Source organism: Elgaria multicarinata, chromosome 23 (genome assembly GCF_023053635.1).
Source record: "Elgaria multicarinata webbii isolate HBS135686 ecotype San Diego chromosome 23, rElgMul1.1.pri, whole genome shotgun sequence".
NCBI lineage: Eukaryota > Metazoa > Chordata > Lepidosauria > Squamata > Anguidae > Elgaria > Elgaria multicarinata.
This window is the reverse complement of record NC_086193.1, coordinates 13,304,916-13,316,835: the sequence shown is the minus strand read 5'-3', so window position 1 is coordinate 13,316,835 and position 11,920 is coordinate 13,304,916.

Genomic DNA, 11,920 nt, shown 5'->3' with positions numbered 1-11,920 from the left:
TAGAACAAAGCTCTGTGGAGACAACCCCCCCCCCCAACATCCTTCACCCCCAACCCCTGTCAGGGGGGACAAAGAGGTTGAGGGGGGACGGGGGGGGCGAGGATGACTAACCTTTGACGTCATCAGAGGGCGCCTCGCGCCTCTCCCCGGGCCCGCCCGGCCTGCAGGGCTGCTGTTTTCACCGGCTGCGGGGGAGGCGGCTGCGGCTCTGCTCCTCTTGCCCCGAGCAGGCCTCGCCTTCTCCTCACGGAGAAAACACTTCCTCCTGGGCCCCGCCCCCCGCCCCGCGAGATCGGGCGGCAGCCTCGCGAGACCAGCGAACTCCCGCGAGGGCAAGCGGAGGGCTGCGACATTTCGCGAGATGCCGCAGGCTACGGCCCACTTGGCCATTGGGGTTCTCGCGAGATCTCGGGCGGGGCTTCCCACCCCCGTTCGAAACTCGCGCCCCGAGCAGAACCGCGGCGGGGCTTCTTCTCGCGGGATTTCAAGACCTCGTGAGATGCCTTGTTGCCCCGGTAACCGCGTCCGCCTAGCCTTCCCCCCCTCCCCCCTCCTTCTGAGGGAAAATACTACAGAGCAATATTAAGGAATTATAATACAAAATTAATATAAAACATTAAATATAATGAAATGTATACTCTAATGTTATGAAAAAAATTATAGTGTAATTTAATGAAATTATAAATTAAATTTAATATAATGAAATTTAGTGCCATGTTATGAAATATGAAACATTTATAGTGTAATTTAATGAAATTATAAATTAAATTTAATACAAAACATTTAATATAATGATATTTATAGTGTGATGTTATGAAATATGAAATATTTATAGTGTAATTTAATGTAATTATAAATTAAATTTAATACAAAACATTTAATATAATGATATTTATAGTGTGATGTTATGAGATACGAAAAAATTGTAGTGTAATTTAATGAAATTATGAATTAAATTTAATATAATGAAATTTAGTGTAATGTTATGACATATGGAACATTTATAGTGTAATTTAATTAAATTATAAATTAAATTTAATATAATGAAATTTAGTGTCATGTTATGACATGGAACATTTATAGTGTAATTTAATGAAATTATAAATTAAATTTAATATAAAATATTAAAAGTGAAATATATAGTGTAGTTATGAAAATATAAGTTTAATATACAAATTTATTATAATAAATTGTATAGTGTAATATAAAATTATGAATTTAAGATAAAACAATTACCATAATAAAATCCATACTGTAAAATTATAAAATTACAATATAAATTTAATATAAAACATTTAATATAAAATTTATAGTGTAATGTTATGAAAATATATTCATTTAATATACAAATTTTTTATAATACATTTTATAAATTAAATTTAATATAGGACATTTAATATAATAAAATGTATAGTGTAATGTTGTGAAAATATAAATTAAATATACAAATTTATTGTAATAAATTTTATAGTGTAATATGAAATTATGGATTTAATATAAAACAATTAATATAATTAAACACTTAGTGTAAAATTATAAAATCACAATATAAATTTAATATAAAACATTTAATATAATAAAATTTGTAAATGTTATAAAATTACAATATAAATGTAACTTAAAATTATAATATGAATTCACTAATATGAATTAAGGTAATTTTTATATAAAATTTATAATGAATTTAATAAATTCAGCGTTATAGAAGCCCTGTCCTCTTTTTCAGAGGGGTCACCCTATATTTACTTATTAAGGCACAAGCCTTTTTTTGTTTTGTTTTATTAAACATGCACAGGATTGCACACACGCACACACCTATTTGTTTTGTTTAATTGAACCGTTATGTTCAATTAAAGAAGAGAGACTGAAAGAACTGGGCCTGTTTAGCCTGGAGAAGAGAAGACTGAGGGGAGACATGATAGCACTCTTCAAATACTTAAAAGGTTGTCACACAGAGGAGGGCCAGGATCTCTTCTCAATCCTCCCAGAGTGCAGGACACGGAATAACGGGCTCAAGTTAAAGGAAGCCAGATTCCAGCTGGACATCAGGAAAAATGTCCTGACTGTTAGAGCAGTACAACAAAACATCAGGAAAAAATGTCCTGACCGTTAGAGCAGTACGACAAAACATCAGGAAAAACGTCCTGACTGTTAGAGCAGTACGACAATGGAACCAGTGACCTAGGGAGGTTGTGGGCTCTTCCACCCTAGAGGCCTTCAGGACAACCGTCTGTCAGGGATGCTTTAAGGTGGGTTCCTGCATTGGGCAGGGGGTTGGACTGGATGGCCTTATAGGCCCCTTCCAACTCTACTATTCTATGATTCTATGACTGATTATATTTATATTGCACAGGCCCCAGGAAAGACGGTGACCGCCCTAACCGGCGTGGGCGGCAGCAGCAGCGGTGGCGGCAGCAGCAACAGCAGCAGCCAGAGACAGAGGGATAAAAAGGAAGGCCAAACGCACCCCTGCGCTGAGGACAGGCGCAAAGTGGGAGGCAAAGAGGGAGTTGCAGGCAAGCGTGGATGAGCTTACTCACTCCAGCACTGCAGCCCCGAACGGCTGGGCAGGACCTTGCCACACACAGAGCAGCCGGTGCTATTAGAGAAGGCCCCCGGTACCAGCTCATGCCCATGCAGCACCTCCTGCTTCGTCTGCACCGCCTCCTTGTTCTTACCCTGAAAGAGACCCAAAAAAATGGCACCATGTCAGCCACACCTGGGCGGTCGGCAAAGCAGCGGCAGGTAAGCAACCCCTTTCACCATCATCTTTATTTCTTACCCGCCTCTCCCTTTGCATCGAGGCGGAGAACAACATTAAACACAAAAAATACGGTATCATGCATTGATTTAAAAACATGTAAAAACTAATACACTGTTAAAATAACAGCCGGGCATCTTAAAATTTAGTATAGAGCTCCGTCACTCTTTCTCCATCCCTCCCGTGTGTTGCCGTCTGTGAGTGGCCGCAGCTCTCAGATCAGCGGTAGAGGCCAAGCATGGCCTGCAGTAGGCCCAGAGTTCGATTCCCGGCAGCATCTCCAGGTAGGCCAGGAAAGAACTCTTGTTTGAAACCTTTTGAGAGCCCGCTGCTGCCGATCCGTGTTGGCAATACTGGGCTCGATCGTAAGTCCTGTCAGCAGGTTATGTTTCTGTTTAAACCATACCCTCTATTCAGAACCATGAGGACTTAGAATGTTGTTTTGTGAACCCCCAGAGAGCTTTTTGTGAACCACCCAGAGAGCTTCGGTTACTGGCCGGTATAAAAATGTAATAAATAAATAAATAAATATTGTTAGGGAAAGGGCTGTGGCTGAGTGGCAGGGCAGTTGTTTTGCATGCAGAATGTCCCAGCGTTGATCCCCTGCAGCAGGTAAGGGCTAGGAAGGAATCCTGCCTGAAACCCTGGCGGACTGAACAGAAGAACGGAAGAGGAGCCCTGAGTCTGGATCAGGCTGAGGGCCCATCTAGTCCAGCGCTCTGTTCACAACAACACTGGCTCTGTTTAAATCAGCCCTTTATTCAGATCCATGAGGACTAGATGCTCACTTTGTCTTTAGGGAGAAGGCTCAGGGGGAAAGCACCTGGAGAGGTGAGCCAAGATGCAGCGCGCAGAGCAGCGCTTTCTCACCTTGTCCTTCTGCCATGATCCGGTGACGCGGTTGCGGAGACTGCTCAGCCGGCGCTTGACTTTAGTCCCCCTCTCTGCCTTCTCGCTTTTCCCGCTCTCTTCATTCCTGTGGCAGGAAAGAAAGGAAGAACACGTCTGACCGGAGAGAAATGCATTTATTTCTTTAAAATTATTCCCCGCCCATTTGGTGCACAGAGCTCTCAAGGTGGAAGTCATGCACACAGTATGTTAATCAGGAGAAGATGCAAGTGGATAAAAGCAAGAGAGAGTTAAAAATAACACAGGCCGTGGCTAGATTGTCCCGGGATCATCCCTGTGCATCCAAATGACACACAGGGGATCCCAGGAGCAGGCAGGGACGACCCCTCCATTTGCCTGGGATAATCCGTAGGTCTAGCTAAGGCCACAGTTGCTTAGATGGATTACAGTTTTCTGGGCAAGCTCTAGATGTACATGTACATTGATGGTGCTATATAAATAAATAATAATAATAATATTCTTGCATTAAGAGCTTTAGAGTACAATCCTATGCAGGTTTAGACAGAAAAAAGTCCTACAACTCTTAGGGGAGGAAAGCCTAGGGAAATGCTGGGAATTGTAGGCGTTTTCTCAGTCTAAGCATGCGTAGGATCGCACCCTTAAAGTAAATTAGGCTCCTTTGACTATGGCTCCATGTCCATTTTGTCTCTGGCCCCATCCACCACTGGAATGCAGCCACCCTGACCTCCTCTTCCTTCAACACCCCTGGTGCTGTCTGTAATAACAACAAAAATATAACAGACAAGAATGTTGCACCCAGGAAAAGTTTGATGGTGCAAACCTGCTTATGTGATTTTGCTTGCACAGCCATGAGAACGAGCAATACTTTTGCTTGTTTTAACTCAAAGCTGAGTTTCTCAGGATGCTGAATTCTGATCCCAGTAGCAACATTTTGTGAAGGGCAAAATAAACCCTGCAGTCCTGGTTATTACCGTGTTCTGTATCAACCACTATAATCTGCACAAACACGCAGTTCACTTACGAGTTAGACAGGAATTCAAACCAGGTCAGGTTTTGCTGTGTTTCACTGCTACCTTCAGGGACACACAGGCCCTCCTGAGCTCTGCAAAGGAGGAAAGACACGTGAAAAGAGCAGCACAGAAGAATCGCCCCACGGGCTGACATTTCACTTCTGAAGGTTTCCTTTCCGTTCAGTCTTGAGAAGAAGTCACCAAAGTTTGTAGCGTCTCCATATCTAGGACAAACATTCAGATCTGGGAGAAACCCAAACAATTGCTGGGAGGTTCAGGACAAATAAAAGGAAGGACGTCTTCACACAGCGCAGCGTTAAATTATAGAACTCACTGCCACAAGATGTAGTGATGGCCACCCATTTGGATGGCTTTAAAAGGGGGTTGGATCAATTCCTGGAGGAGGAGGCTATCCATGGCTACTAGCCCCGATGGCTATGTGCCACCTCCAATATCAGAGGCAGTAAGCCTGTGAGCACCAGTTGCCGGGGAACATGGGTGGGAGGGTGCTGTTGCACTTGTGTCCTGCTTTGTGGGTCCCTGGTCAACAGCTGGACGGCCGCTGTGTGAACAGAGTGCCAGACCAGATGGACCCTCGGTCTGCTCCAGCATCAGGGCTCTTCTCCTGTTCTTACATTAATGCCGAATTAACCTTGCCACTTTTCTTTTTTAACAGGCTCCTTATCTTCAACAGCTGCATGGCAGGCAGGTCCATGGCTGTCATCTCCACGCTGGGAACAGATGTACCCAGTGCAGATGGGTGAGGATTTCATTTCAGTTTGTTTTCGATAAGAATGTACTATAATGTGTAAAAATGGCCTGTTTGGGAAGGGAAGGGGGAAAGAGAAACGGACGCATTCATACACCCCTAATTGTCATTAGCCTGGCGAGGAAGGAGTCCAGGCAAGGAAGAAAACTGTAGGTTCCTGTCCTATTAGATAAGTGACCGGCAAGGATGCTCTGTGGCCCGGGCGATTGTGACGGCAGCAGCACTGTTAAAAGGGAAGAGGAGGGTGGACCATTGTCCTGTGCAGCACAGAGCGATTGCGATGTCCTGATCCCAGTCTGGGACTCAGAGCTGAGAAGAATCCGTGCAGCCTTTAATTAGAGTAGCTTCCTTCCACCTCCCTCGTCCCTCTTGCAAAGTCCCTCCGTTGGATTCTCCGAAGTCCTCTAGACCACAATAAAACGGAGGGCAAATAGCAGAAGAAAGCGGTAAGCGATCCCCAAAGACTCACCTATGGTACTGTGTTAGCTCCTTCAGCACCTGTTGAACTATCAGCCTGTTGGGAAAAGGAGTTAAATCAGAGGTGGCGTTTGGATCTCTGCCACACACCACCACCAAGGGAAAAGTGCTGCTTGAAGCAGGAATGAACGTTGCTGGAATGCTCAAAACCGGTGTTTCAGATCCTGAAAGCGAAGTGGCAAACAGGGGCTCTTACTCTGGGGCGATGAGGTCCTTCTCAGTTATCTCCAGCGCAGGCGGCATGATCCCTGAAATGCAAGGGAAAGAGAGTAGCCGTTGGGACAGGATGGGAGCCACTTCCTGTTCCCAGCAGGGGTTTCTTCCCTGTGCAGAAAAGCTGGCTGGCCAGCAGGTAAATCCACGCAGTGGAGTGGTGCAGCTGGGTCATTTCTAGAGCCTGAACATCATGCTCTTATGGGGCTCCCCTTGAGAGAGTCATGGTCCTTCCTCTGGGTGTGAAGCACACACAATTCACATTTCTCTTCGATCCCCCCTGCCATTCCACACTTCACACCTGAGATGCTAAAACCACAAAGACAACACTGTTTATTAACCCTAGTTGTATCCTCTGGAGCACGTGCAGTTTTGCATTTAAACTCACTTCAGCCATAGCGCCGTCATGACAAAAGGAATAAAATGGAGTCTGCTTCTGCTACTCTCCCTGGGTGGTCATGAGGGGCCCTTGACCATGGCCTCTAGCGGCACCACGAGGGCTGACCGCCAACGACAGAAACAGATCGATGCATCTCCCTCCTGTCTTGTAGCCCCCTCAACTTCAGGACAAAAAAAAAAAATGTCCTGGATACGTTAGAGATGATGTGTCGGGGATCTGAGCACCATCCAGCCTTGCTACATTGTGAGGATATCTTTGTTCTGAGCTCATTCTCTAAAATAGAAGTATTGCTGAGATCTACGTACTGATCTTAGGATTAGAAGACTAACCTTTATTTACTTAAAATGTTGATGGTTTCTGTGTTCAGCTTACATATGATCCCCTTCCTTACCTTCTCTCACACACACTTTTCCCAAGTGCACAAAAACTCAGATATAAGGTATCTTAGGGTGCAATCTTGTGAATGTTTAGACAGAAAAAAAGTCCTACAACTCCCAAAATTCCCCAGCTAGCCATAGGGAATGCTCCTAGTGTTGTAGGATTTTTTTTCCTGTCTAAACACGCATAGGATTGTGCCCTTAGGAACATATTTTCCTTTACTTCCCTCCTGTTTTTTCCCCAAAACAAGAGAGTTTTGCAAAAGTACTATGACATTTTAGCTGTAAGATATGGCTCTTCATGAAATTCACCTGTCCCTCCCAAATTCACCTGTCCTTCCCACACTAGAGGCCTTCAAGAGGCAGCTGGACAACCATCTGTCAAGGATGCTTTAAGGTGGATTCCTGCATTAAGCAGGGGGTTGGACTCGATGGCCTTACAGGCCCCTTCCAACTCTACTATTCTATGATTCTATGAAACTACCCCCAATTTTAGTCAAATTGTGTCATCCACACACACCCCTCGTAGCAGCCTTTTAAAAACATTCGATAAGAAGGCCAAAACCTGCTCTGTCCCGCCTGTAATTCAAGGGATGAGGTTTGACCAGAAAGTCAGTACTGCGTAGATTTCGATCCTTCCCAACATTTAATTCTGCCCCCACAAAACATTTCCCCCCCTGCCAGCTTCAACATTTCTAGAAATGTTAGATCCTCTAATCCTGTTAGACCTTAAGAGGCCTTGTTTCTGGATTTCCCAGAAGGACTCATTTCTCCCAGTGCTTCCTCCGCCGTCCTAGTCCTGCTCCGGGCGTAATAATCTCCCTCTTCCGGAAAGCGACCCGTCTCCGGGTCTGGACCCATCCGCCTGACCTGTGCATCAGTACCGCTACAGATTTGGGGGCACAGATCACAGGTTCCCCCATTGCTCCACTTGCATGCACCAGTTCTATGAAAGAAGGATACAACCACCAAAGAGGGCTACCAACCCACAGGGACGGGGAGCGAGACCTCCAAGCTCCGGGACATCCGTGGGGAACGGAAGCTGTCGCAGGGAGAAGGCACGGACTTGGACCTGAGGCGTCTCCCACCTCCGCCAGAATCCTAGAAAGAGGAGAACAGCTTGTCAGCATGGGGCCTGAATTCTCTTACAAGCATAAGAACACCTGTGTGGGTTCAGGCCAAAGGGCCTACCTGCTCCAGCAGTCCTCTGTGGCCAACCACACGCTCCAGAGGGAAGCTCACAAGTAGGACGGTGAGAGCAATATGGATGGATGGATTACATTTACGCCCTACCGTTTTTCCTCTTGCAAAGAAGAGGACCATGGTAGCCACCTCCCATTCCTTGTTAATAGGGTAAAGGCAGTATTTAAATGTAATAATAACAATAATAACAACTTGGGACTAGGAAACCTGAGAGAGAGAGAGAGCCTTCTCCCTTATCAACCTGCCCGATCACTGAGGTCATCAAACCTGTGGCCTGATTGGAGTCCACCAGGGGCAGAGCCTTCAGTGTGGTGGCCCCTTCCCTGTGGAACTCCCTGCCCCTGGAGGTCAGGCAGGGGCCAACACTAGGCTGCTTCTGGTGCCTCCTGAAAACAAATCTCTTTCAAGAAGCCTTCCTCAACTGACTAGCTTCTGTTTTTCTGGTTCCTTTGTTTTTAAATTGAGCAATTTTAATTTGCTTTTTAAATATTTTTTCTTTTACTGTTTATATCTATATTCACCGCTGTGAATATAAAAAGAAAGAAATATTAAAAACCAGCCAAAGCACGTTTGATACTGGGCAGTATAGAAATACAGTCAGTGAATGAATAAATCAGGGGGGGAAATCCCAGTCACTTTGCATCATGAATGTGTATCCATTAACCCTTGTTCATGTGGTTCCTCCAAAAGATGGGGAACAGGTGGTCTCCAGTTGTTGGTGGCCCACAACTCCCATCATCCCCTGCCAGCATAGAGGAATGATGGGATCTTTCCCTGCCTCCTGCTCCCTGATGTAAGTGCATCAAAGCACACAAGCCGTGCAAAACACCTGCCCATTTTTTGGGGACACGGAGAGTGACGGGAGGTCTGGCCAGAGAGACACCTGGGGGTGTCCGTCTCCAATCACGGTACACAAAACTCCACACGGAACCAAGACTCACCCCATGGCCAGCTTCTTGCTCGAGGTCAAGCTCCACGTGCAAGGGCTCGGTCTCCACGTTGACTCCCTTGGAGGCGCTCCACGTTGCCCGGGGCAGAGGAGGCGACAAATCCAGGAGGCTCTTCTCCTTCTCGTCAACCTTCTCTGTGTCGCTCCCCAATTCCGAGGCATCCAGGCTGAACCTGACGGCAGGAGAAACGTCGGATCAAGAACACCACAGACTCTTCTCCATCACAACCCTTTCAGGTTTCTCCTGCACGCCGGCTTTTAAAGCATCCCAATTTAAAAAGAGAGGGGCAGGAATAGGCCCCAAATTTCTGTGTTTTGATCGGCTGCCATTTATTATTTTACTTTTTTGCTATTCCGTTGTTGTTGTTAGATCGTCTATTATTTTTAGGATATGGGGAACCACTTTGAAAATCCGTGGTTTAAAATTACAATTGGTGGACATATCGCGATATTTTAGAATCGTGGCAAGGGGGTTATAGATTAAAGTTAAGAGAAGGGTTGGCAAAAGACGGGTACCCATGTCGATGGTTTGAATATATGCAAATGTCAGAAAGGTTTAAAATGGACGAAAAAAACCCTGTGGCTTTGAAACAACAAAATCAGAATTCGAAAGGGCATTATGGATGAATGACAAACATGTTATTGCTAAAATTTATGAACTTTTATTGAGGTTTGAGATGGAGGAAGAATAAGTGAAAGAATGTTCCAGAATGTTGGACATAGTGTACCAATGGCACAATGGGAAAATATGTGGGTTTAAAATTACGTTAAGTACTAACCTTAAAGAATTTTTTTACAAATTGGCTGCAAAATTGGCTAAAATGTATAAAGGGGTATCAAGATTGTGCTGGAAATGTGAAGAGCAGGAAGGAACATTCTACCATGCATGGTGGACCTGCAAAAAAGCAAAAAATTTCCGGATACAAATCCGTTCTGTAATCCAAAAAGTCCTAAAAATTAATATCCAACTGAAACCAGAATACTTTCTTTTGGGATTTATGGATGAGCAGATGAAAAAGAATCATGGGACTATATTCTTATATATGACGACAGTTGCAAGATTACTATATGCACAAATATGGAAGGGCAAACTAGTGCCCACAACAGAGGAACGGCTACTGAAGAGGTTTGAGCTAGCGGAGACGGCGAAACTCACGGCAATAATGAGAGAAAAAACGACTTTAAGATTTATAACTGAATGGGAACCTTTTGTAAATTTCACGAAGGGCCGAGAGAAAGATGACTTTTATATCTGTGGATTCAACCAATAATGTAGGAAATCTTAAGAGAGAAATTAGAGATTTGGATTTGACAGTGATAGAGTAAGAAAATAATAATAATAACATTGTTACATACTTTTGCTGGGGAGAATATTGGAAGAACATTTTATGTTTGTTTTGTTTTTTGCTCTGTAATGTTTTTTATTTATTGGTGTTTGAAAATAATAAAAACATTAAACCGGGGGGAAAAATTGTGAGTTAGAGAATGCTTAACGGATCTAGTACTCATGACTACGAAAGTGTATGGGCAGCGATTGGCAAGGTCTGGAATGTTTCTAGTACTCGTGACCGTGAGAATGTGTGGACAGGGCCTCCCCGTCCCTACGGACGACCTCCTGGAGCTTTATACTGTTTATTGGGAATTTATAAATGCACCTATGTATCATCTGTAAGCTGCCTCGGGAGGATTTGTATCCAGGAAGGTGGGGCACGTAAAGGATCTCCGAAGGGGCTTACGGCCGGGTTAAGTGACTGTTAGAGCAGTACGACAATGGAACCAGTGACCTAGGGAGGTTGTGGGCTCTCCCACACTAGAGGCCTTCAAGAGGCAGCTGGACAACCCTCTGTCAGGGATGCTTTAGGGTGGATTCCTGCATTGAGCAGAAGGTTGGACTGGATGGCCTCGTAGGACCCTTCCAACTCTACTATTCTGTGATTCTATGATTCTAAGTCTGCTGTAGCCAAACTCAACTGAGGGTCTCGTGGCACCATGTAGGCTCACAGATTTATTCCAGCGGAAGCTTCCGTGGACTAAAGCCTGCCATGGGAAGCAAATCAATAATTCTAATCCATAAAGTGACATTGAACGCAATTGCCACAGGGGATTGTCAAGGGGTAGGACATCAACCTCTCCCCGTCCCCCGCCCAAATTCCTCTTTCATTTTTGCAATTTACCAGATGTTCCCAACCGTTTCCGAATTCTTAAGAGCTCTGAAACGTGGGTGCAAAACGATATTCGGCACAAGTAGTGGACGCGGTTTAGTTTGTGCCGCTTATGGCCCACCTTCCCCAACATGGTGCCCTCTGGACGGGTTGAACTACAACTCCCATCCTTCCCATTGCAGGGGCTGGGAAAGATGTGAAATGGGAGCCCAGGTTTCCTTGGTGGTAACCTCTGGATTCTTGTCACTGCTGCTGTCACTACAAACACAAGAGTCAGGCTGGCATTTTTAATATGTATCTGGTTTGTTTTTGTTTCTTACGAGTACCTTAGGGTGACTTTATTTTTTATTCATTATTGCACTTACATCCTGCCTTTTTTCCTCTTGTGATGAACCCAAGGCAGCTGTTGTAGCCTTCCTCCTGTCTATTTTATTCTCACAACAACAACCCTGCGAGGTAGGTTAGGCTGAGAGTCAGTGACTGGTCCCAAATCACCCAGTGAGTTTCATGGCTGAGTGGGGACTCGAGCACAGATCTCCAGAGCCCCAGTCCAACACTTGATCCACTACACCACCCTGGCTGTCATTTATTTACTCTTCCTGCTTAAAGAGTGGAAACAGCCAGTCTGTCCTCTCCACACCCATGTCAAGATTTTTGGAGGGGACAACAACTCCCAAACCTCATACGCACCCTTTGCCCAGGTCTGTCCCTGCTTGTCTGCAGGGCCTC